Here is a 25,734-nt window from a genome sequence, read left to right as displayed (position 1 = left end):
CTTGGGAGGCTGAGGCAAGAGGGTTATAAGTTTAAGGCCAGCTTCAGCAACTTATCAAGGCCCTAAGCAACTTAATGAGAGCCTGTCTTAAAATTTAAAAAAAAAAAAAAAAATTTAAAGAAGAAAGAAAAGAAAAAGTGCTGCAGATATAGCTCAATGGTACAGTGTCTCTGGGTTCAATCCCCAATACCCACCACCCTTCCGGCAAAAGTTAGCAGAGACATAAAGGGTAAAAGTCTTAAGATCCAGACTTGAGTTGGAAGCCTCTAGAATTGGGAGGGTGAATCTCAGCTTCCTGGCTCAGTTATACCCTGGCTTAGGTGACCAGGAGGGCACATGGTTGTGTCACTGTTGGGCCAGAAGATTTCTGCCACATCAGGGCTATGTCTGCATGGATCTCAGAAAGAATAGCATAGGACCTATCCTTTTGTGTGATCCAACAGCAACATCTAATCAAACAAAACTGTAGAATGCTAGAGCTAGGAAAAAACCTCCAGATTGACCAGATTTGACCTCCTCACCCCCTAACTACAGTAGAAGAACCTGAGACCCACTGAGATCAGACGGTGACTTGCCCAGAGTCCTGCAGGTGAAGAGGGAGCTGGACCACTCTCCCAGGCTTCCAAAGTCCAAGTCCATCATTCTGCTGTTGCTCTTCGACCCTTCTCACAAATGCAAACTAAGTCTACTGTGAATATGGCTTCTCACAGTCATTTTACCATAAGGATTATGAACATCCAGCAACATTAACAGGTCCAGCAGAGAGAGTTACAAGGCCCTCAAACCTGACTTGCCTGAACTAGTCATGGGTCCCACAGGCCAGGCGTCAAGTTGGATGGAGAGGTGTTTTTATATTTGAAATGTATTAAATAGGTAATACATGCCCCTATACAAAATTCGAAAGGTTCTAAAAACATATATAGTGAAATGTCCCCCTGCTACTCCCTCTATCCACCATTCACCCTCCCAGAAATCCGAAACAGATGTATAGACAGTTGGCTCTCCATGTACTCAAGTCCTGTATTTATGAATTCAATCAACTGCAGCTTAGAAATATTATTTTAATTGTGTCTACAGAAAGAAACAGGGAGCAGGGTGCCGGGGGTATACCTCAGTGGTTGAGCACTAGCCTAGCATGTGCAAAGCCCTGGGTTCAATCCTCAGCACCACAAAAAAAAAAAAAAAAAAAAAAAAAAAAAGAATATGCAATATAGTATAATATCTATTTGCATAGTAATAGGTTTTATATGTAACCTATAGATGCTTTAAAGAATGCAGGAGAATATACATAGATTATATGAAAATATTACACCATTTTATATAAAGAACACACGTCCTCTGATCCTGATGTCTTCAGGGATCCTGGAACCATTCCCCACATTGGTTCCGAAGCAATCACTGGATTTCTTTCTTTCTTTCTTTCTTTTTTTTTTTTTAATAAATTGCTGTATTATATATATTGTTCCACTTGTTTGACTTAACAATGCTTGCATTCATTAATTTAACAACTAGATATTGAGCTTCTATTTTAGTTCAAATATGGCTGGGTTCAAAGGGAACCATGTAGATTCCCTGTCTCTAGGAGCTTCACAGGGGATGCAGATGATAAACTAAAAAGTGTGTAAGGTCAGGTGAAGAAAAGTCTGTGCTTTTCCATAAGATAATCAGGTGAGGCTGCAGAGTGCCATGAATGAGTGGACCTGTGCACACCTGGCCAGAGTAGAGGGAGCAGCGGGGAAAAGCCCCGGAAGCTGGGGCATCCCAGGTCCATCCTCCTGGAGCAACAAGGGATGAGGTGCCTGGACTCTTCCAAAGTGAAGCGTGGTGAGAAAGGGGGTCGACCCCCAGGGAGGGACCCAAGCAGGGAAAGCCTTGTACGGATTTAGATTTTATTCTAAGTGACACCGAAGCCTTGGGACATTTCTGAGCCAGGGAGGAACAGTCTCGCTCCAGGTGCTGGTTGGGAATGCAGTAGACAGGGGAAGATGGAATAGGACACCTGAGAGGTGCTTAGTGAAGACCAGACAAGAAGCAATGGAGACCTGCATGGAGCAGATTCCAGACAGGACTGGGAGGCAGGGCCTGCAAGACTTGCTGAGGGTTTGGATGCAAGGAGTGCCAGAACAGCAGGAAGCCAGGATGATCCTTAGGTGTGGGCCTGAACAGCTGAGCAAATGGTAATGCTGACTGTGCCTGAGAAAGGAAAAAGCAGGGTCTGGGAGAAATCCAGCACTTGGTTTTGAACATATTCTGTAAGAGGCATTGATTCAATGACCAAGAGTCAGCAGTTGGGTGGAGAATTGTGGAGTTCAGGCAGAGGTCAGGGTTGGAGAGACAAATTTGAGACTGTTTAGCATATAGGTGTTACTCACAGCCATGAGAACAGATGGGATGAGAGCAGCTTCCTGACATTTTTCATATTATAGCCCAGACTGGAGTCAACAGACACTGACTCCCAAAGACAGAGGGGATCCATATCCTGTCACATCTGTCACTCCTTTGCAGGCTGATGGGTTGCATAGCCATGCAGTGTGAAGCAGAGGAAAGGGCACCTAGAACCCAGGACCAGCTCAGGGGCCACTCAGGGAGGTGGCAGCAGCCATAGGCTCCTCCAGGCCTGCGTGCACCTCCTGGAAGGCTCCGATTAGGTGATCTCGGAGGACCCCCACTGTAATGCTACTTGCCTGTAAGTCAAGTGGAATGGAAACACAAAAGGAATTCTTATACACAGCCCACAACAAAAACCCCAAGCCTGAGCACAAAGGGAAAAGGAAAGAACATGAATTGTGGAGTGTTTTTCTGGGGGCACGAAAGTAATTTCATATTTACAGAAAACATCGCCTCTCCCCTATGTAATATGCACATATATATATATATATATATACATACATGTATTTTATATTTTGTATATTTTTCTGAACTGTTTGAGAGTAAGTTCCAATATTATGTCTTATTACCACTTAATATTTCAGTGTATACTTTCTAAAAATAAAGACATCCTCTTACCATAGTACAGTTATCAAAATCAGGAAACTCGCATCATTAATATGACCTTATTTGATTTTTGCCCCTTATCCTTTGTAGGGAAAAAAACAAGGTCTAAATACAGAATTGCACGTTGTGTTGAGCTGTATCTCTTTAGTCTCCTTTGCTGTTCGTGGTCTTAACACTTTTGAAGATTACAAGCCACATATTCTGTAAAATGTCCTCGTTTCCGTTTGCATGACGTTGCCTTGTGATTGGATTCGGATTGCACATTTGAGGATGGAAGGCTTTTTAAGGGGTAAGATCTGAGGCTGGGAAGATAGGATCAACACAAAGGAAGTCAGGCAATTCTGCAAAAGGAGCAGAACAAGCCCTCTTGGTGGGAACCAGGCAGCTCATAAACCTGAATGGGAATGAAAACAGAACAGTCCCCTGGTGTAGTCCCCTGGTGTGGACCCTGTGCATCTAAATACATTCTGAGCTAACAGTTGGGCAGGAGAGGGGACCCTCTTCCCAGTGGATTCCTTCTCCCCAGTTATTGTATGTGTGTTTGACAGTTCATTGCTCCTGGGCGGGGCCCACATGGGCTGTGCTCTTTGTGTGTCCTCGCACTTGGTTCTTCGGTGACCTGAGAGGAGACCACATTTCTCTTGCCAGGCCAGCACAGCCCTCTCAGGAAGGAGCGGGGACTGAAGCAGGCCTCAGCCTCCCCGCTCTCTTTCCACCCGCTGTGCTGTTTCAGACCCATTAAGGGGTTTCCTCCGCAATCAGCCCTCGCTTTGCTTTGCTCAAAACAAGACTTGAATAAAGACGCCAGCTCTATTTTCCACTCATGTCAGTGATTGATACTTGATTAATGTTCGGGATTGCTGTCATCGAGAGCATAATTTTCACAGATGCAAAGACCAATTTTGTTGTTACTGAGGCGGAAAGATCTATTTCCTCATAAGTTAGCAAGCAGATTTGGAAGGAGTCAGGAACCACCAGGGCGTCTCGCCGGAGGATTCTGAAAGGAAGCTGGATCCCCTTTGGCACTGCTAGTATCAACAGCAGGTGGGTCCAAAGGCCCAAGTATCAGAACGTGGTCACTGCCTGGCCACTGTGCAACAGCTGTGTGACATTTGGCACAACCACAGCCCCTCAAGGACACTTGGGACCTTGGAGGGCTCACTCCCTTGGTGGTGCCAGAAATGATGATCAGAGCAGCCCACCCTACCTCCTTACCCTACCAAGAATCCACACTGAGAAGGTCTCTTCTGTCAGAACTGTTGAGCAAGGGAGCAGCCCCCATGTCCCTCATGCAGTCGCAGCAGAAGGAACACAGGCTTCAACCCTGACTTTGTGCAGTGCGCTGCCTAACCTTAAGTCACTGGCAACAGGAATAATAAAGCTGAGTGGCTGCTACGGTTCTTGGCACAGGCAGGCAATCGTTTTCAGGTTTTCCTCTCCTTCCTTTATTCCCTTTTCATTCTCCTGCTCCTCCTCCGTGTGGCTCTTTCTCTCCTCCTTTGCTTTCTCTCCTAGGAAAACCGAGTTTTTATTTTACACCAAAATACCAGTCACATACAGATGCTCCCACTCATCTCTGACCAGGAAAGTAAAAGACTCTTCAGATTCTAATGTGGAAAGCAATGAGCTTGACCTGAGGAGGTTTGGCTAGCCTCAAAGGATCATTCACTTCATAATTTTAGCTGGGACTATAAAGACCAGAAGTCAAGGTGGGCGTAAGTGTATTGAGAGGGGAGGAGCAAGTAGCTGGACCCTGTGAGATACCTACTAGGTGCAGCTGTAGGATCACCAGCCTGTGACCTGTGAGTAGGAGGGACCAGACTGTGCCGGTGTGTATGTATATGGAAAGTGTGTGGAGGGGGTTGTTATCCAGTCAAAATTAAAATAACTTCTTGGAAGTGTGAATATGGAAAAAAAAAAAAAAAAAACAATAGTTTCAGAGCTTAAAATGGATTAATCATGTAAGTGTTTGAAACAGTACCCTCCCCAGGGTATCCTCATCAGGCAGTAGTCATTTTTTTGCATTCTAGAGCCAAATTGTCTGGGCCCACATCCCACCTCCTAATATCTGGTAGAGAAGCCTTGGGAAAGTTTCTTTACCTCTCTGTGCCTCCATTTTCTCCTCTCTACAGTGGGACACAAGCATAGAACGTATGTGAGAGGGTTGTGAAGATAAAATGAATTCACTTAGGAAAGTACCTGGCAAACATGAAGCCACGGTAAGGGTTATCACCTAACATAGTGATGAGCAGATCCGCGTAGAAATTGCCACTGGTTTTGCTCCAATGCAGGTATATTCAAGAACATCAGTAAGAAGCTGATCATCTTGAAATTGGGTCACAAGCTGTATTTCAAGGCCAAGTCCCTGCAGCAACATCGAGAATCTCCACTGTGGATTAGGAGCCACATGCAGAACACAACACACTTACTCCTCCGAAGTTCTAGCTTCTTGAAGGAGACATTTGTGTCTCCTCTGCCTTGATACATGACAATGTGTCCTTTGAGCAAGGATGTGACACTCCCTGTATAACTCCGCCGGGGGTACAGTAACAAAGTGTTATACTCAGGATATCTTAAACAGAAATTTGTATCATGGTTCTGGAGGTTAGAAGTCCAGATTAAGGTGTCAGTAGGCTTGGTTCCTTCTGAGGCTGGGGTGAGAATCTGTCCTCTGCCCTCTTAGCTTTTGGAGGTTGCTGGCTGTCTTGTTGCTCCTTGGTGCTGCATTATCCCAGTCTCTACCTTCATCTTTCTCATGATGTTATCCTGGTGTGTCCGCCTCTTTTATAAGGACACATTCATATTAGATTAGGGCCCACCCTAATGACTGTCTGTGATCATCTATGAAGACCCTATTTCTGAGTAAGTTCACATCCACAGGTACTAGAGGTTAGGACTTCGACATCTTTTGAGGAGGGTGCTCAACCCATAACACCCACATCCCTCAACCCCTCAACCCTGAACTGCTGAAACCTCCTTCCAGCTAACCATCCCTCAGCCTCTCCCCGCCTCCTCACTCCCCTTCTTCGGGGGATGAAAAGTTGTTCTCTGACTGCACTTCCACCACAGGGGTGAAGCGACGAGGGGAACCCACTTCATGACTCAGATGGGTTGAAATCAGACACTGCCAGCAACATGTTGAGATGTTCCCATTATTGTAGGGACTAGATGTGACATGTGACCTGACTATTGGAAAAAGAAAATTAAGGATGTATTGTGTGCAAGGATCTCTGTTAGATCCAGTGCTCTTGAAGTGTGGTTTGAGAAGGAGGGACGTGGCCATTGAGGGTCCAGTTGGATGCAGATTAGTCCTACACACACGACCTTCCTTGGGCTTTGTTCCTGTGCCCAGAGGAAGCCTCACCTCAGCATCTGCAGCTGAGCATCTTTGTCATTGTCCCACTCTGCTGCTGCCCGGCTCCATGGGCTTAGTGCTCTCATTGGTCCGCCGAGGAAGAATTTGCAGTGGAGCCGCCTTTGACTGAGCAGCTGCTGTGTACACGAACCTTTATCTTACTTCATCCTCCCAGTATGCGGCTAAGGTGGGTGTTGTTATCCCCAGTTCACCCATAGGAAACTTCAGAGAAAGTTACCTTAAGAGACCCCCAAGCCCACATTTTTTGTTACACGACTCGCTTGTTTAACTCCTGGATCAGTGTCAGTGCAATCCCAGCTGCACAGCATAATCACTGAGGAGAGCTTTGGTTGGAGGCTTATTAGCATCATTGGGAGCACATACTGATATTTTATGAAAGTTCTCCAAGTGATTCTGCTGTATTTCCACGCTGAGAACCACTGCACTAATGTTCTGTGGCTCTTCCCAGTTCAGAATCCTCTAGTAATTGCCAAACTCCTCAGCCTAGAGTCTTGGGCCTTCCACTGACCTCTTTTCTCATTTCCAATTTACCCAACCAGTGCCTCTGGATTCACATTTTGTAATCAGCTACCCCAGGTCCTTCACAAGCGAGGCTGGCCAGCATGGAGCTGTGTGCCCTCTGCCAAACAACACTTACAGATTTTGGTTTCTGGCCCTAACAAAGGCATGGTTCTTGATTCAGGGATTGTCTACATACAGTTTTTTCAAATTATCTCAACCCACTAGTGGATCATGAAATCAAAAAAAGTTGTGTATTTAAAAAGAGGAGAAAATAGACTGGATCACCCAGTAAGGAAAAAGCAATGTCCTATGAAATTTCTGTTTCATATGTTTATATGTACATAAAATATGGTCTCTGGACCAGTAGCAGGAACAGGAAGCCTGTTAGAAATGCAGAATCTCAGGCAGTCTCTCCCTCCCTTGCCCGCTCTGTCTGTCTATCCCATTTCTTATATTTCTTTTGACGTATTACAATGCAGTTTAAAATGTTAGAGCTGTTCTATATTAACATATATTTATCAATGCTCTTAGAACCTGGAAAGCAAAATTCTCCTCCCCGAAGGTCACAGAATATTAGAGCAGGAGACCTAGAGGTCATCTAACCCACCAATGCCCATAACCACCAGCAGCTTTATGAAGAGCCTCTAGGGAATTTGTTAAAAATGCCAATTCCTCAGGCCCAGCTCTGGGAACTTGACTCAGGAATGTGTATATCTTCTGATTCTGGGTTTTATGAACCATTGATCTAACCCATGTTCTTCATTTGGCATTGAGATGTGTCCAAGGTCTCAAAGCTCATGTAGTGGTGGAGCTGAGTTCTCTATCCCTTGTCTTCCTTCATCTTTTTGTTCCACAGTTCTCCTGAGGAGACCAAGGCAATGGTTCTGACCCAGACTACAAGGTAAAGTTACCTGTAAAGGTTTTTAGAAATATGCATGTCCTGGCCCACACCAAACCAATTAAGTTACCGTCTGTGGAGGTGGGCCTGAAGGGCCCTTATGGGAGTGCTTTTCAAACTTTAGTGTGTATTCGACTGTCCTGAGAATCTTGCTGAAGTATGAGTTCTGCTTCCTTAGGTCTGAGTGGGCCTACATTCTGCATTTCTAACAGGTTCCCTGTGGACACTATTACTGGACCATACTTTGTGTAGGAAGGCCTTAAGATAGGATCCCAGGTCCCAAAGAGCCTACAGACTTCCACGCCTCTGCCGGCATCTCCTTTGTCTGACTATTGGTACTCTCTGGATTTGCGCTTCATTTTACTTTGGCAGTGATTTTCCACTGCATTGTGTGTTGAAAGTCAGTCTACCTACACACATTTTGAATATCTTGACAGCAGGGACTTTGGTTTCCAATTCTTCACCCTTGCCCTCCCCAACCCATCCACCTAATATGCTGATTTTCTCTACTAGTTTCCTAATAAAGGTAGGAAAAAGGGCATTTCTGGTGGTGGGAAACAGCACAGGCAAAGGCACAGAGGCCAACATACAAGGACACACCAAGCTGATGCTTAGGCACTGTAGCCCTGACTGAAAGGAGTGGCAACCAGAGGACATGGGCTGTCCATGGACTCACCAGTAATACCAGGGACTCTGGTGAGGTGGGAGGCAGGTGGAGTACAAGTTATCCAGTTAAGAGAACCGATTAAGTTCCAGCCTGGGCCACTTAACAAGGCCCTGTCTCAAATAAAACGTGAAAAGGGCTGGACTGTGACTCAGTGGCAGAGCACCCCTGGGTTCAATCCTAAGTACAGAAGGGGAGGGGGGAAGAAGAGTAAAGGCTGCTGATGTCAGGTGAAGGAATTCCTTAAAGGTCAAACTAAACAGAGTTTGGGTTTCATTCCAAAAGCAACAGAACACCAGACCTGTAAGAGCTTTTAAATGTACCTTTTCATACAAAGTGTGCACATGTGTTGTTGCTATGCGTGGATAGTAATAACCACTCTCCTCTTTTAGATAATTGCGGTTTTCTTCACCACAATTCATGCCCACTTTGTGGTGTTTATCCAGGCTTCTCTCATTGTCTGAGTGAACATTCAAAGGAGTTCGGTGATTTTGAGCCAGGTCGCCAAAGGGATCACAAAGCATGGAATCCATCTAATCACTGGAGCTCAGCCCCAAGTCTCTGGGCCACTCTTCATCAGCAAAGTCACCTTTCAGCCATGGAAGTCTTAAAGACCATGCGCCCTAGTTAAGAACTTGGAGCAGGAATCTGCAGCTCCAACACTGGTGTTCATTTTTCCCCTTAATTCTTAACCCTAGAATAATATAGATAAACAGTAAGCTAAGTCATCTCTCTCACTCTCTCTCTTAAACACAGACACACAGATACACACAAGTTTAGAGGCAGCATATTGGAGCCACATGCTACCATGTGACCTAGTGGCAAATTTCTTTTTCTCTCTGCTCAGGCAAAGGTGAGAAATTTACCTGTAATGTGAAGATTATAAAAATACCTACTTCATTGAATTGAATGAGTTAGTCCTGGTAAAGCACTCAGAACCATAAGCATAGCTCATGGTCAGTGATCAATAAGTATTCACTATTACTATTACAATGGAGAACATTTTTTAAAAAATTATTGGCCTGGAACATGAAAATGAAAAATAAGATGCAATCACAAAGTGAGAAAAGAGCACAAGGTGGCAGACCTCTGTTATCCCAGTGACTTGTGAGTCTGAGGCAGGAGGATCACAAGTTTGAGGCCAACCTCAGCAACTTAGTGAGATCCTATCTCAAAATAAAAAATAAAAAGGGCTGGGTTGTAGCTCCAAGGTAGAATGCTCCTGGTTTCAGTCCACAGTACCACAAAAGAATTTTTTAAAGGAAGGAGTACAAAAATGTGTAAAAGAATTGTATGCAAAAACCTATGGCAATGAATTTGAAAATCTAGAGAAAATAATGGAGAGTCACCTAGCAAAATATAAATTCTCAAAATTATCCCCAAGAGACCAATAACCATCAACTACATTAGAAAGTTTATTAAAGAGATGCCCATTTTAAAAGGCCTTCATGGTCTTATAACTGGATACTAGGTATCTTCAAAAACCAGGTATATATCCTTTATTATTCAAACGATTTGAAACTAGAGAATAAGGTGGAAATTTCCCTCAGTTCATTTTATGAAACCAGCATGACCTGAATACTCAAACCTAAAAAGAACATGTCTCTTCTATCTCAAAAACTTTGAAGGAAAAAAAATGATCCTAACAAAGAAAGATGGAGAAGAAAGTAAGACAAAATGGGCAAAACACGGGCTTGCCTTTGAGCCGTGGGCCTCTGCGGGGCTGTGCATTAGAACCACCTGGGGAGAGCCACACCCCCACTCCAGAGATCCTGATTTATCTAGTCTGGGAAGGACCAGGCCTGGGTTCCCTTTAACCACTGCTTTAAGGTACCCAAACATTATAGAAATCCGCAACCTGCTGTACAGTTCCAGAACATCCCAATTCAACAGCAGTTCCAGGAGAGACTTTTTGCCAAAGCTTTGCATGATCAGAGCTAGAAAAGCCATTCTTTGGCTACAGATGTGCCAAATCCCCCATCAGAGCCTAAGGAGGTCTCACAAAGCTTCACAAGCCCTGTCTTCAGAGACCAGATCCAGCCAGGGACAAACCACTTCTAGTGTTAAGTTCTGAGCCAGCAACCCTGCCTACTTCAGAAGATGTCCAGGAAAGCCCAGAGAGTTTTCATCTCTGGAATCCAGTGGGATTTTCATGACAGACCTGTTCATTCTCATGCTGCAAGATAATTAAGCGCACATGGCAAGTAGTTCACATAAATAATTAATTAGCTGTGTGTGCACAGTCAAACCACATTTCCAGCCTCCTCATTCTTCCTGTGTTCCCCAGCTTCTGAATTGAGCAGCAATGTGGACAGCACTGTAACCTCATGGCTAGACACAGTCCTGGTCAGCTCTACAGAAGAGGAAGGGATGGCCTAGATCCCATTTCTCCAGTAGTTGGGATTCCCTGCCAAGTGACTCTGGAGTTCCTTTTGACCACCCATCCTCTTCAGAACCCAGAAAAATTATTGGCTTTACTATTTGTCTTCAGCCTCAATTTTAGGTGTTTATCTAGTTCCTATCCCTTGTTTCATTAAATAATAATGATGATGACTAAGGCAAACTGAACAGTTCTCACCATAAAACAATATCAAGAATGTGTAAATGAGTAGATTGCTGGCTTGGGTTTGATTCATGAGTATAGGAGCAATACAAACTCCCTGCCTGTGTACACACACCATCCCACCTCCCAGCTGCGACAAAGCAACCAGTAGGACATCTGATGCCACTGCATCATTCAACACAGTGAAAGAAAAGATAGAAAATACCAAGGATGCTGGTGAAAGAGTCTGATGTCCAGTGTTGGCTTTAAAATATTGCCTAGAAAGAACAGTTGAGGGGATAGAAATATGTGGAACAGAATTGGCAAAATATAAAATTGTCAAAAGTGAGTGGGTGGTGTATGTTATACTATTCTTTTTTTGTATGTGTTCGAAAATTTTCCATAAGAAAAAAGAAAAGAATATAAAGGAGAGAGTTAGATTGTTTCTCTCCCCCACAGCAAAATTCCGTGGACAAAGTCTGCCTTACCATATTGTAAAAAGAAGACGACAGAGAGACAACCCTTGGTTGGGAAGAGATTCTGTTGACAGAAGGGCCTGGACCTAAATGTCTAAATGTCTCAGTGCAAGTGAGCTTCCCTCTGCCTGCAGTTGGCGGCTTTTTTTCCCCAGCACCGGGCACATGCTGTGTAAAAGACAGTTGGCACGAGGCACAGGGGCACACACCTATAATTCCAGCCACTTGAGAGGCTGAAGCAGAAGGATCACTAGTTGAAGGGCAGGCTGAGCAACTTAATGAGATCCTGGCTCAAAATAAAAAATAAAAATGACTGGAGGTGTAGCTCAGTGGTAGAGTGCCCTGGATTCAATCCCCACTACCTATATAAATGAATAAAGGCATAAATAAATAAATACATAAATAGGTAACCAGCAGATGCCATCACTATTTTTTTTTAATTTTTTTGCTTGTTCTAATTAGTTATTCATGACAGTAGAATGCACATTGATACCTTATATGTAAATGGAGCATAATTTCTCATTCTTCTGGTTGTCCATGATGTAGAGTCCCACCAGTCATATAGTTATATATGTACATAAGGTAATAATGTCTGATTCATTCTCCTACCCTTCCTATCCTGAGACCCCCTCCTCTCCCTTCACTCCCCTCTACCTAAAGTAACGCTACTCTTCCCCAGCCACTGCTCCCTTTGTGAATTAGCATCCACATATCAGAAAACATTCAGCCTTTGGTTTTGGAGGATAATGCCATCACTATTACAGATGTTGTTATTAGAGCCCAGGACATGTGGATCTAGTGATAAAGAAATTGAGAGGGGAAAGTGTCTTAGAGGTATTTAATTTGCCACTATTTTAGCCCTTATAAGTGAGAATGCCTTGAGTAAGGGTGAGTCTTTATTTCCATGGAATGAATTCACCAGTTCTGATAGCCTCCACCTTTTCAGTCAATGCTGAAAATGTCATACACCTCATCAGGAAGACAGCACATGAATACAGAAACTAGAAGCCTCCAGAGCTTAGATCCAATCATGGCTCTAGAAAAGCTATTCTAATATGGTACACTCCCTTTGCCACTCAGTGTCCTTTGCCGTGTGTGCACGTGTGTCTCCCTCTCTCTCCCCCACGCCCATCCACCCACCCTGATTCACTTTGATTACAGTTTGGAAGACCTAGAATATCCTCACGGCATCTTCCTTTTGAAGAGGTCCTGGCCTGGTCAATAATGTATACATATCGACATTTGAGGAATCACTTTCATTTACTATCAAACTCCATCTCACAAAAAAGTCCAAAGCCAGCCAAGCCAAGGGGCTTTGTTTTGGGGTTTGGTTTGTTTGTTTGTTTTGTTTTGTTTTTGTATATATAAAAGGATACTCTGAGGGCTGCTAAGACTTCAAAACAGCACACCGTGCACAATAGCTAACAGATCCTCATCTGGAGGGCCTGGGAGAGTGGGAAGAGCCGGTATGCTCTTGACTTAAATACGAACCAAAAATTATTGATGGTCTACTTAATCTGCAGAGGATTACCTTGACAGGAATTGGGCTGCCTGTCCTGATTTTGATCCAGCTGTGGAATTTCTGAGTGATGGCAGATCAGCCTGACCACAGCAGCAGCTGCCTGGCTCTGAGGCCCACTGAGAAGTGGTCTAAGGAAAGGGTTTGAGTTTTGTTTTGTTTTATTTATTTGGGTTTTGATTTTGTTTTAAGCACTTACTGGCAGAGAATCTCTTCCATGTGTTTTGGACTTCCTGGAGTAGAAAGCACATTTATTTTTGGATCATCTCATTGGACATTCCTAGCAGCACTGTGAGGCAGGTTGGCCAGAGGGCTCAAACCTGTGTTTACACATGAGGAAACAAATACTCAGAATTTAGTGATTTTTTTTTTTTCAGGGTCAAGAAAATTAGTCAGTGGCACCAAATTCTTGAGTTCCCTGCCATTAGAAGGATTAACAATCCAGAGAGAAAAAGAAAAGGTGATATATCAAATGCAGTGTCTGCCACTTGGCAGGGGCTCAAAAGGATTGGATGGATGGATGAATGGATGTATGGATGGATGAATGGGTGGATGGATGGATGGATGGATGGGTGGGTGGATGAATGAATGGAGTTCAAAAAGCAGCTCTTACCTTTGTGCCCCTGATACCCACCATAATGCTTTGACATATAGGACCCATCAATAAATACTTATTGCATGAATAATCCACTTATCTGTGCATATGCTTTAGTACTGAGACACACAAGAATTTGTGAAGAAGATAATTTTCTAAACTTTTTTTTTTTTTTTTTTAAGAACCCAGGTCTCACTGGCCCTTAACTCCTGTTGAGGCTGGCCCCAAACTACCAGGCTCAAACTATCCTCCTGCCTCTGCCTCCCAGGGAACTGGGACTATCAGTGGATACCACCACACCAGCTCCAATCTTTAAATAATAGAAGGGTCTGTTGGAGATGATGTGGGTGCAGTTATTATTATCACCATACATTATTCACCAAACTGCAATGTCAAAAATTACTAATTCGTTTGTTCATATATTCCTTCAACAGATATCAAGTGCCCTCTGTGCACTAGATTCTCTTCTAGGTATTGGTGATACCACTGACTAAAAACAGGTGAAGTCCCTGCTCTCACGGAAATCACCTTGTACTTGGGGACAACAAATAATATATAACTTAGTGCTCAAAAAGAAAAATGAAGCTGTCAAGGGAAAAAGTGATGTAGGGGTTGCTGTTTTAGTCTGAAAAACGCTGATGAGACAGTGTTATTTTAGCAGAGGTCCAAAAGAAGTGGGGGCAGGTGGCAAGGGGAAGAGCATTGCAGGCAAAGGGCAGAGCAGGTGCAGAGGCACTGCAGCTGGAGCAGGCTCGTGGGTTTGAGGAACAGCTAAGAGGCTGATGGGATTAGAGGGGAGGAGACGAGGCAGACAGCTACCAGAGACTAAGAGATTTTGAGCAGAAGAGCAATGAATCTCCCCAACGATTGGCACTGTCTAAACCAACTCCTGAGAGTTACACTCAAGACTGAGAGTGACCCACCCCCCAACATAGGTACCATTTTGCTTTGTATTGACCTACAAATGCTCACTCCAGGGCAGCTGTGGACTTGGATCACCAAGTCAGCACCCATCACTGCACACTGCAAGGGCTTTGGCCCAAACTGCTAAATCAAACTACAAATTCATTTCAGCTCTAATCTCAAACATTTGGCCTCTAAGCCCTAAAATAACTCCCCAAGGAAAAAATACATAATCTATCCTTTTTTTTTTTTTTTTCAGTAAGAAGTAAAAGATAATATATCAGTTAAGAGGATACCTTTAAAAAAAAATAAACCGTATGTACTAGATTCTGCTCTAGGTATTAGTGATATGATAGTGAATAAAAACAGTTAGATGAAAAGATACTACAGAATTCCCCTATATATCCCATGTCTAGTTTCCCACATTATCAATGTCTTACATCAACATAAGGCATTTGTTATATTCACTGAACTAGTACTGATACATCATTATTAACCAGAGTCATGGTTTACTCAGATTTCCTCAGTTTCGTCTGATGACCTCTTTCTGTTCCAGGAGCTCCTCTAGGGCACCACCTTACATTTAGTCATATGTCCCTTTAGACCTCTTTTGGGTCTGCCAGTTTCTCAGATTTCCCTTGTTTTTGATACCCTTGACAGCTTTGAGGAGTCTGGTCAAGTGTACTGTAGGGTACGTCTCTGTTGCAGTTTGCCTGATGTGTTTTCTTGTGATTAGACTTGGGTCATATGTTTTAGAAACTTAGACCACAGAGGTCAAGTGCCATTTTCCTCGCGTGACCATACTGAGCATAACACACTCTCCTCTTGGTTTTTCACTGTTACTGTTGACCTTGGTCATCTGCCCAAGGTAGTGTTTGAGGCAGTATTTGTCAGTTTCTCCACTGTAAAGGTAGTCTCTTCCCCCGCTCCCTTTCCTTTCCAGACTATACTTTTTGGAGGGAAGTTGCTCTGTGCAACCCAAACTTATGAAGGGTAGAAAGTCTGTATAAGTGATTTGGAATTTTTCTGCAAGGAAAAATTGTATCTTACCCCCATGTATTTCTTTATTCAGTCATCAATTTATAGCAATATGGACTCTTTGTCTTTGTTTTACACTTGGGGTATTAATCCAATAACACTTTATTTTATTGCTCAAGTTGTTCCAGTTTTAGCCATTGGAAGCTTGTTATGGTTCAGGAATGAGATGTACCTCAAAAACTCTGTGTGCTAGGCGCCATGGCACACACCTGTAATCCCAGTCACTCAGGAGGCTGAGGCAGGAGGATGGCGAGTTCAAAGCCAGCCTCAGCAATGGCAAAGCACTAAGCAACTCAGTGAGACCCTGTCTCTAAATAAAAATACAAAAATGGGCTGGGTATGTGGCTCAGTGGTTGAATGCCCCTGAGTTTAATCCCTGGTACCCAAGAGGGTAGGGAGCTCTAGTGTGAGACAATGCAAAAAAGAAAATTACAGGAGAAATTTTTGGATCTGAGAACTTTAATTTAATCAGCCTGTTAATCCTCTTGAATGGATTAGCTGTGTGGTAACTATAGGCAGGTAGGGTGGGGTGGGAGGAGATGGGTTACTGTAATCATGCATTTGGGGTATATATTTTGTAACTGATGAGCAGAGTCTCCCTCTGCTGTCTGATTGCCATGTCCTGAGCTGTTTTTGTTCACCAATCTCTTCTGCCATGATATTCTACCTCACCTCAGGCCCAGAGCAACACAGCTGGCCATCTATGGACTGATACCTCTGAAATTGTGAGCACCACATAAACTTTTCCTTCTCTAAAATTGTCCTTGTCAGGTCTTTTATCACAGCAGTGAAAAAGCTGACTAAAACAAAGCTCTTTCAATTGGCTCCTGTGTTCCCTTTTGACGTACACCTATCATGGTGAGGTTTTATTTACTATTACTATTTTGTTATTTTACTTCCTAACTGTCTGGCACTACAAAATGTTCCAGACTCACCTTGTATATTTCTTGCCCTGTCATTTCTACAAGGAGTCCTGGTTCCTTTCATTGAAGAATCGTCTGAGAAACCAAGATCTGGGAACTAGGTGTGCTCATTGGTACTGGGGTGCTGCTGATGCTTATAATTCCTTTGGACTGACAGAGCAAAGAAATAAGTGTGTATGTGTTAACCTGCTTATCAGATGTATCTTTAAATGTCTTATACCTGTAAATATTTCTATATGTTACCATCTGTACCTTATTAAGTTAAATAGGATTCATACTGATATGTCCAACTCTAACCCATTCCCATATGGATCATTTTAGCCCCTCCCCTTGCATATCTGTAAATTTCCACTTCAATGGTAAGAAAACTGACTTCCACCAGGGGAAATTTTCTTAATTGTTCTGTTCCAATATACATGTATAATAGTATCCAAATTGTAACTCATGGGGAACATTTTATCAACTAGAGTATAGTGTTTGTGTGCAGTTTGTCTTGCCTGTAGTCTTACAGAGGATCCATTTCCAAAGTCACCTAAGTCAGCACTTTCCCCCAGCCCTGTTCAGTGAGCTTCTTTTATACATTTGTAATATACTTAGATTCTCTTGTCACAGTCTGCATTTCTTCCTGAGATCTAACAGGACACTTTAATTTTAACATTCTTCTCCAGCTAGGTAATAAATTCACAAAGAACAGTTAAAGTGAAAAGCAAAGGGGTACAATCATACTTTTTGTTATCTTCTTGGGTTTTTAAAAGTAATTCTTACATCACACAGGTAAATCATGAAGACAAGTTGAAGTCCTCTTTAATACTGCTCCAAGCCCAGTCCCTGCCCCAGATAGAAAACTATTGTTAGTCTAGGATGTGTTTGTCCAAACATTTTTCTTGCATTGGTATCCACAGATATGTATAGCCACAGAAAATGTTTGGTACTGCTATTTATTTTTTAACATAATGTTAGCATATATAACTTCTACAACTCTACTTTTCTCTAAGCCATTCAACTATTGATACCTTTCAAGTCTCTGCCTCATAAACAATATTCCGTAAAATGAATGGTTTGATAATGTTTTCCCACCATTGATAATAGCAATGCTGCAGTGAACACTCTTGTACATATTTTTTCTCCAAGAACCCCTGGGTCATGGAGATACACATTTTAATTTTAATAGCTTCTGTCAAATTGCCCATCAGTATACTTTAATTGAAAAAAAAAAAAAATCTTGTTCCATATTATGTGACTGCGTGGGACAGGGAATCAGATTACTAGTTTTTAATTTGTCTTAATGTTTCTCTCTAGAGAATAGTAATGAGGGGTGTAAGACTCATTCTCTGTTATTTAAAAGAACCTCATGCTGTGATGATTTCAAGTGCTTTTAAAATGTTAATAGTTAAATTGTTAGAAGAGGGACAGTGTGGTATAATGGTCTACTCAATTTTCAGGCACTGATTCTAAGTAGATGCTGCCACAGTTGTAGGAATCTTCTTATTTACTTGATGGGGGTCCATAAAGCCACAAAAACAAGTAGATGCAGGCAGGACTCATTCCTAGTCTCTCACGTGCTCCTGTTGAGTAAGAAGCTCATGATCCATTCATCCATCAGTCATAGCTAGGACCATGACACTGTCTGCTAAGGACTGGGCCTTGGCATGACCTTGTGTCATTCAGTTATTCAGACAGGCTGGACATTCCCAGAATGCATTTCTGAATGGTCACTTGCCATTTGTTTAAGTCCATGTTGGGCACCAGGCATGAAAACCAGCCCTGAGGAGAGAGATGAGGATAACAGTGGGACTGTCCCAGCTTTGCTCACTCCTGACCCTGCCAGCCATCTCAGCCTTGCTTCCTTCATATTGAGGGACATGTGAGGCACCTGCTGTGCTACCTGGGGGGGTGAGGGTATGTTAAGCTTCCTAAAATAATGTGAGTGGTAGATCAGGCCCCTCCATTGGCTAGAGATGCTCCATCCCCAGCTTCACTCTCACCGCCTTCTTTGTACTCCTAGAATTGTTTCCTAGCTGTTTGGGAATTTGGATGGATGTGTGAAAGCTGTAACTTGCTATGTTAGTTTAATCACAGATGGAAACTAAAGTGTCTCACAACACTCCTGTTCTGATCAGTCAGAACCAGGTGTGTGTTTCACATTCAAAGAGCAGATTGCTTCCACAGAGGACTCTACTTGTCATCCCACCCACATTGGGAAGTCATAGATCACGCCATTTGAGGAGGAGGTGGGGAAGGATTCCGATGGACTTTTTTAAAGGTTTATGAAGCAGCTTTCATTGCAACACTAATTAATGGGGAGTTTATCCTCCCTATCACTCTATACTTTGTCACAACTAGCTCCAGAGGAGGAGTGCAGAGATAGAAGAGTCTGGCTGCTTTCACTTATTATTTTGTAGCTTTTCTTAGAACTTCTCTCTCTGTCTCCTTCATTCATATTCTCCCCCCTCCCTTTCTCTCTCTCCCAGTAGCTACATTGTAAACTCTTTCTTCCTTCTCTCCTCAACTTGGTACTTTGGACCTGTTGGTCTGTGTAATGAATGAGTTGCAGTGGGTCCCACAAAAAAAAAAAAAGCTCAAATCCCACCCACTCCTACCTGTATAGATGACCTTATTTGGAAATAGGGTCTGCCGATGTAATCAAGTGAAAATGAAGTTTTACAAAATGTGGGTGGTCCCTAAATCTGATGACTGATACCTTTGCAAAAGAATGGAAAAGAAAGTTCTGTCACAGAGACACACAGGAAAGGCGGCCATGTGAAGACAGAGCCAAACATTGGAGCAGTACAGCCACAAGCACAGGAGTAGCAGGAATTGACAGTGACACCAGATGCTAGGAGTGAGGCAGCAACAGATTCCCCCTCAGAAACCCCAGAAAGAACCAACCCTGCTAACACCTCAATCTCAGACTTCTGGCCTCTTAAATTATGAGAGAATAAATTTCCATTGCTCTGAGCCACCCAATGTGTGGTACTTTGTTATAGCAGCCCTATGAAACTGATACATCCTGTTTTTTTGTTTTTGAAAACGAAGACTTTAAACCAAATATCCTGTTTCCATCAAAGATTAAATCCTACATCTAGCAATGTCTTTCAAAATCTAGTCTTGCAGCAAGCTTTCCTTCTCCTTTTCCTCCCTGCTCTGCAGCAACGTCCAGTACCATTACAGTGTCTCAGTGGCCACGTGGACACTCGAGGCTTGTTAGCTCTGACCCTGGCAGCCCAGCTAAATAGCCCAGCATAATGGAGCAGCAGCTTAGGAGGTGGAGCTAGAATCCTCCCCGAGACAGGCTAAACAGAAAGGGTTTTGACCTCCATGCTCTAAAGTATTCACAAAGGGAGAGTCTACAGAGTGGTGCTGCCTTGGTTTATGCCAACCCAAAACACACAGCTTTGCCCCAAAATGCACCTACAGAGTCCAGAATTTAGCCTTTTCTAAATTCTCTGTGGCCTCTTTCCTTTGGTTGGTATTTTTCTTTAAAGAATCCATTCACAATTCATTCAGTCTTTTATGACCTCATAAAATTGTGGTGTTTTAAAGCTGCAAAAGACCTAAGGGATGATTTAGTCCAACTTCCCACCCCATTTTATTTGTAATAATAACATCTGTGATTTGTTGAATAATAACTTGAATAATACCAAATAGTTATTGAATACATACTATGTGCTAGGAAAGTCTCTAAGCACTTTGTATGTATTAACTCATTTAGTCATCTCAGCACTGCTTTGCAATAGGACTTTTATAGTCCCAATTTGTAGATGAGGAAACTGAGGCATAGAGAGATAAGGTACTTGTCCAGAGACCAACAGAAGTGGCAAAATCAGAATTCAAATGCAGGTTGTCTAACCCTGCGCCTTCTTTGCTCCTCTGCTCTGCAGAGACCCAAGTGTGAAATGATACAGTGTCTTACAGCCAAAGAGCAAAAGCATCAAGACCTGGAACCACATTGCCTGGAGATTGGAAGAAGTGCAGAGTCTTCTTAATATGGACCCAACTCTAATTACAAGGGTGCACATACACACCGACTCATGCACAATCCCAGCTCTGCCTTTATAACATCTAAGGGCAAGGTAGGATCTGCAACTGAGTCAAAGTGCATTTTAGAGTCAATAAAGATGAGCTCATGTGATGAAGAATTTCCACCACAGTGAACAGTACAATTGGGATATGCAGATAAATCAAAGCAGACTGGTAACTCCCAGGTCTGGCACATTCCAGTAATCACAGCTACTCAGGAGGTTGACACAGGAGAATCACAAGTTCAAGGCCAGTGTGGGCAACTAAGCAAGACCCTGTCTCAAAATTAAAAATAAAAAGTACTGGGATGTAGTGCAGTGGAAGAGCACTCCTGGGTTCAGTCCCCAATACCACAAAACAAACTAGTAACCTGTGTGTTTGTGTGCTGAGGCATGTGTACATGTATGTGTGTATGCACACACACACAAACCTCTTTAAAAAGAAGGAGCTCTAGCCAGGTACAGTGGTGCACATCTGTAATCCCAGCAACTTGGAAGGCTGATGAAAGAGGATGGCAAATTCAAGGCCAACATCAGCAACTTAGCAAGACTCTCTCAAAATAAAAAAGGATTGGAGATACAGCTCAGTGTTAAAGTGCTCCTGGGTTCAATTCCTAGTACACACAGAAAAAAAAAAAAAGAAAGGAAGGAAGGAAAGAAAGAAAGAAGGGAGGGAGGGAAGAAAAGAGAGAGAGAGGAGCATGAGTCCCTTCCAAGAGATCTCAACCGTAGGGGTAGGCTGTCTGATGTGATTCTCATTAATGTGCAAAGTTCCTCAGAAGCCATTTGGGTCTAAGAAGGGCAGTCACAGGAAGGCCACAGCCTATCTGGCTGGGCAGAGCCATGAGGCTGAGGCTGCACTAGCCCCAGGGAATTCTTCCCAACTTTCCTCCGGAATGTTCCTTCCCTCTGGGCTAGGGTGTTCACAATATCTGCAAAAGGAGGTTCCAAAGGAACGGCACCCAAGTCAGTGACAGCTGTGTCCTGCATCCATTTTTCCCTACTCTCAGTGTCAGACAAGACTGCTTTGCACACAGTGAGGCCTCTAGGAGTGGTTGTGGTCAATGCGTCATGTAAGGGAGAGCAGGATGCAGAGCCATTTGGTGGCTTCAGAGTAGTTATCATCGTGAGCTGCTTAATGGCAGGCAGCAGTAGATGTTCCAGCAGCTCAGCGCAGCACCCTCTTGTCCCCTGCCCACTCCCTTATGGACATCTGAGTTGGGCCTTCAGTTCTTCCCCTTTTTCTGCTTCCCTCATAGAAACTGGTGGCATCAACAGAGCAGTGATTGGGGGCAGCTTCTGTGCCCTGATTGTCATCCTGTGGCTCTCTCTTAAGTGCCCTCTCTCCTTCAGCAGCTGACCACCAATTCACCAGGCAGTGAGAGAGGTGGCGGGAAGGCCCCCAGCCACAACCCTGTGAACACAGCCTTCCATCAGTGGTCTAGCAACTCAGCAGCGGCTTTTGGTGATTGTCGTGGCTGCTGCTGCCCAGACTGTTTGGGTGGGGGAAGGGTCTCCTTGCTAGAATTTCTGTGGGTTCAGAGGAAGGACAAGGGAGAAATGTGCATGGAACTGAGGAAAACTTCCTATAGCCCGAGGTCTGATGAGAATGAAAAGGCCATAGGAAGGAAGTCGAACAGTGACTTGGCCTGAGTGGAGGGAGGTAGGGCTGCCTGTGGGAGCCTCGTCAGGTCTTCACAAGGTTTGCTTTGGCTCCGCCAGACAGGTGGAGCACTCTGGAATTTTCCAGTGGATCTCCAAAAGGCACCAACTCCACTGAGGTAAAGAGAAGGTACTAGATGGCTAAATCAGACAGGAGCCAGTGTCAGCTGTGTCTATTCAAGTCTGCACTCTGCAGGGATTAGTGAAGTAGCCACTTTCCCTGAGGAAAAACTCCACAGAGAAGTAACGGGTTTCAGGCTTCCTACGCAGTATTCAGACTGCGTAAAGAAGCAAGAAGCAGACACCAGGTTGCATTCCAGCCCTTGCCTCCAAGCTTCTTATGACTTAAGACGAAATTGGACTTTGTTAGGAATAGAGCCAAAAGACAGCTAAGGGATTATACAATCATCCTGGGTTTTGGAAGAATCCAAAGTCTGGGGCACAGCTGAAAAGAGGTCTCCTTTCTAGCTCTGACAGTGCAATCTTTAAACGCACTCTGAGCTGGGCCTTTCACCATAGGTTTTTCTTATCCCTACAATTTGCTGAAAAGCAGAAATCTACTCCAGAAGGAAAGCTCACTCACTTTGTCATTGCTTTCCTCTGTAAGCTCTGGGCTTTCATCTATCTTCTGCATATGGGGCTGCCAGATCCTAACCCTTCCCATCTCTGCTGTGGACTCCAGGCACACCCCTATTGGAACAGGTATCAGCTTTACCCAAAATGTAATCCAGTCATCCCTAGGCCTATTCCTCTCTAAGAAGGCCAGAATTCCTGCACTTGCTCCTGCCTCAGTTCAGAAGGAAGTCCTAATGTACCTTCCTGAGGGTACAGTGAGCACCACAGGGATCTTTTTGTTTGTTTATTGCGGTGCTAGGGATCAAACCCATGCCTTGCATATGCGAGGCAAGTGCTCTACCACTAAGCTACATGCCAACACAGGGTCTTTGGAATACCAACCCAGTGAAGCAAGGTCATGCATAAAATTTAGGAAAATAGAAAGATTCAAAGCACAGTGTAGGAAACCCTTTAACCGTCTGGGACAATCATTTTAACATAGAGAGGACATTATGAGTGCCCCCCAACCCTCAGAGAGGTTGGGCATCTCTACTAGATGGTAGTCTCGCTGACTGAGTGTGGAGAAGAGTGTGCCCCAAGAGGAAAATCAAGCTGCTACTATTAGGAGGAAAGAAGGGAGGATGAATACCTAGCAGACCAGAATCACAAAGACTCACCTTACCCATCCACCCCTCTTTCTCTTTCCTTTGCTTCCCTCTGCTTATCTGTCCCTCAGCTTCTGGATACAAACAGAGAAAAATTTCCATTTTAGTGAGTAAAGTCTGTGGATCTGGGGACCATTGTAAATTGGTCTGTTTCCTGGTCTTGCTCTTCGTGGAATCCGTATGTAACTTGGAAATAGCAGGCAGTGGGATACCTGGCTTCCTTCATCACCTTCTATAATATCTTCCTGTGCCTGGAGCTGAGACTGCTCCCCTCAACTCAGAGCCCCCCCCACAACACGAATCCTCTCTACCCAGCCTGCACTCCTGTGCAGCTGCCTTCTCGTGCCTTGTTTTGTTCTGGACTTCCTGTTTTATTTTTGAACAATCGCAGCCGGAACCCAGACCGGCAGACAGAGCCTGTGTGATTGGTAGGCATCCGACCCAAATGCCGGACCTGCAACTATTAACCTGGGTTGGCCCCAACTGGAAGGTGGTTCCCTGTTGCCATCAGTCATCACCCTCCGCCCTCGCAACCTGGCTGGCCACATTTTCTGCTCCTGCTGTCAACTACGGAAATGCAAACTGTGTGTGAAGAGGTGTTTCCTGCCCCAGGAGATCTGAGTTTATGCATCTGTGCCCACCTCTCCGGGAAACCCTTGGGCATCCACACCAAAAGGTGGATTCGACTCTGCCTCTTAGGAACAGTGAGTAGAGAAATCAGACTGCATTCTGGCATCCTTAAATCTTCTTTAATCCTGTCCATCCAGAGGATGGAGGCGGATCTGATGTTTATGGTTTCTCATGATCACTCAGATCATTCCAAGTAGCACCCAGGAACTCAGAATTCAGGCCTCTGACTTGCTAACTCCAATTCAAATAAGAAAGCCTGCAAAATGCTCTATCCTTCCTGTGGCCACTGGGCTGGACAGTGCCGCACACATTCTCTTGCCCACCCAGATGTCTGTCTATAGCTAATAAACCAGGAAAGTATAGGAGTTACCTAGCAAAGGTACAGGACTCTTCCTAAGATGCCATCCTGTCATTATTTTTTTGTCTGGCATTTTGTTATTACTGCAGTTGATTTAAAAGGGCGGAGGGTTAAAAACCAGAGTTCTAGGTTCGGGTGTAGTAATAAAGATTTTGTAAAATCTGTTTCAACCTTCACTGCCCCACGAGGCCTCTTTCCCACCAAAAGAACTTTCTAATTCTTCATGATATCAGCATTTCACAGTTGTAAATCTTATTAAGAAACAGTTATGGTTCTCAGCTTCTGATTTTAAAGCACTACTATTCTTACTCTTTACAAAATTCTTATAGATTAATGAGAAAAAGAAATATACTAAAAATGGTTATGAACAGGCAATTCACAAGAGATAAAATCAAGCGGCCAATTAACATGAAAAGTGTTCAGCCTCACTAGTAATCAAAAACAAACATTAAAACAAGCAGAAAGTATTTTTCACCTATCAAAATGGCAAAGATTTCAAATTAACAATAATACCCAGTGTTAGTGAGGAAAAAGTAAACCAGACTCTGTCTGAAGCTGGTGCATATCAGGGCTCCCTGTCCGTTTGGCCATTTAACTACATGGTTCAAGGGCCTGGAACCAAAAATTCTACTTCTAGGAATTTACATAAGAAAAAAACCAGGACTGTGGGTCTTGTGTAGATCAATGGCAACATCCTTACCTGTCATGCACGTGGCCCAGGGTTTAATCCCCAGCACCACCACAAAAAAAAAAAAAAAAGAAAGAAAGAAAAATATGAATATGTACAAAAATGTATTCAAAGAATATTCACTCCAGAATGACCCATAATAGCAAAAAAATTGCAATGGCAAACAGTAGGAGTTATTAGTACTAAGTAGTTTCTATAACAGTCTTAAAAAAAAAATTTCACAACATAAAGAGATGTTCATGATGTGAAAGGAGGAAAGTAGCATTTAAAGGAAAATATTTGGTATGGTCATATTTTTAAAATTATGCACATATATATGTTTATTTTTAAATTGAAATAGTGTAGAGACTGGATAATTTTTATTTTCTTCCTCATTCATATTTGAATTTTCTAAGATCTTTATTATACACATTATTTTTATAATTAGGTTTTTAAAAGGCTTTATAAACATCAAATAATTCAATAATAGTACCAGAGTTAAGGTTCATGGGAACCCACTTTAATTTGATTTTGTATTATTTTTTTCCTGGGCCAGAATCTAAAAAGATCAAAAATCAGCTGGGCCCATATAAAATTATCTATCTTTTCAGAGGTCTCCAAACACTGAAGGGAATACTAAAAAAAATGAAATCTGCTCAGATTTTCATTTTACCACCTACACCTTTTTATTGAAATTTCTCCTTACAGATAGGAAGAGCAACTACTGACACGTCCCAGTGGGATTTTAA

General features: G+C 43.3%; 1 protein-coding gene across 12 annotated transcripts in view; it reads left to right on the top strand.

Moving 5' to 3' along the window:
• ATXN7L1 (ataxin 7 like 1) overlaps nucleotides 1-25,734 on the top strand; it is a 235,901-nt gene that overhangs the window by 116,921 nt on the left and 93,246 nt on the right. Inside the window, exon 1 of one of the 12 annotated variants that reach the window (XR_013765529.1) lies at nucleotides 18,318-24,034. The exons of the other annotated variants lie outside the window; for them this stretch is intronic. The gene's annotated coding sequence lies outside the window, so the exon portion shown is untranslated. Of the gene's footprint in view, nucleotides 1-18,317; nucleotides 24,035-25,734 lie in introns of those variants that run through there. 12 annotated transcript variants of the gene reach the window in all.

The sequence above is a fragment of the Sciurus vulgaris genome, assembly GCF_902686455.1.
Source record: "Sciurus vulgaris genome assembly, chromosome: 8".
In the NCBI taxonomy this organism is placed as follows: domain Eukaryota; kingdom Metazoa; phylum Chordata; class Mammalia; order Rodentia; family Sciuridae; genus Sciurus; species Sciurus vulgaris.
Note: the sequence above shows the minus strand (reverse complement) of the source record. Positions and strands in the feature narration are given on the sequence as shown.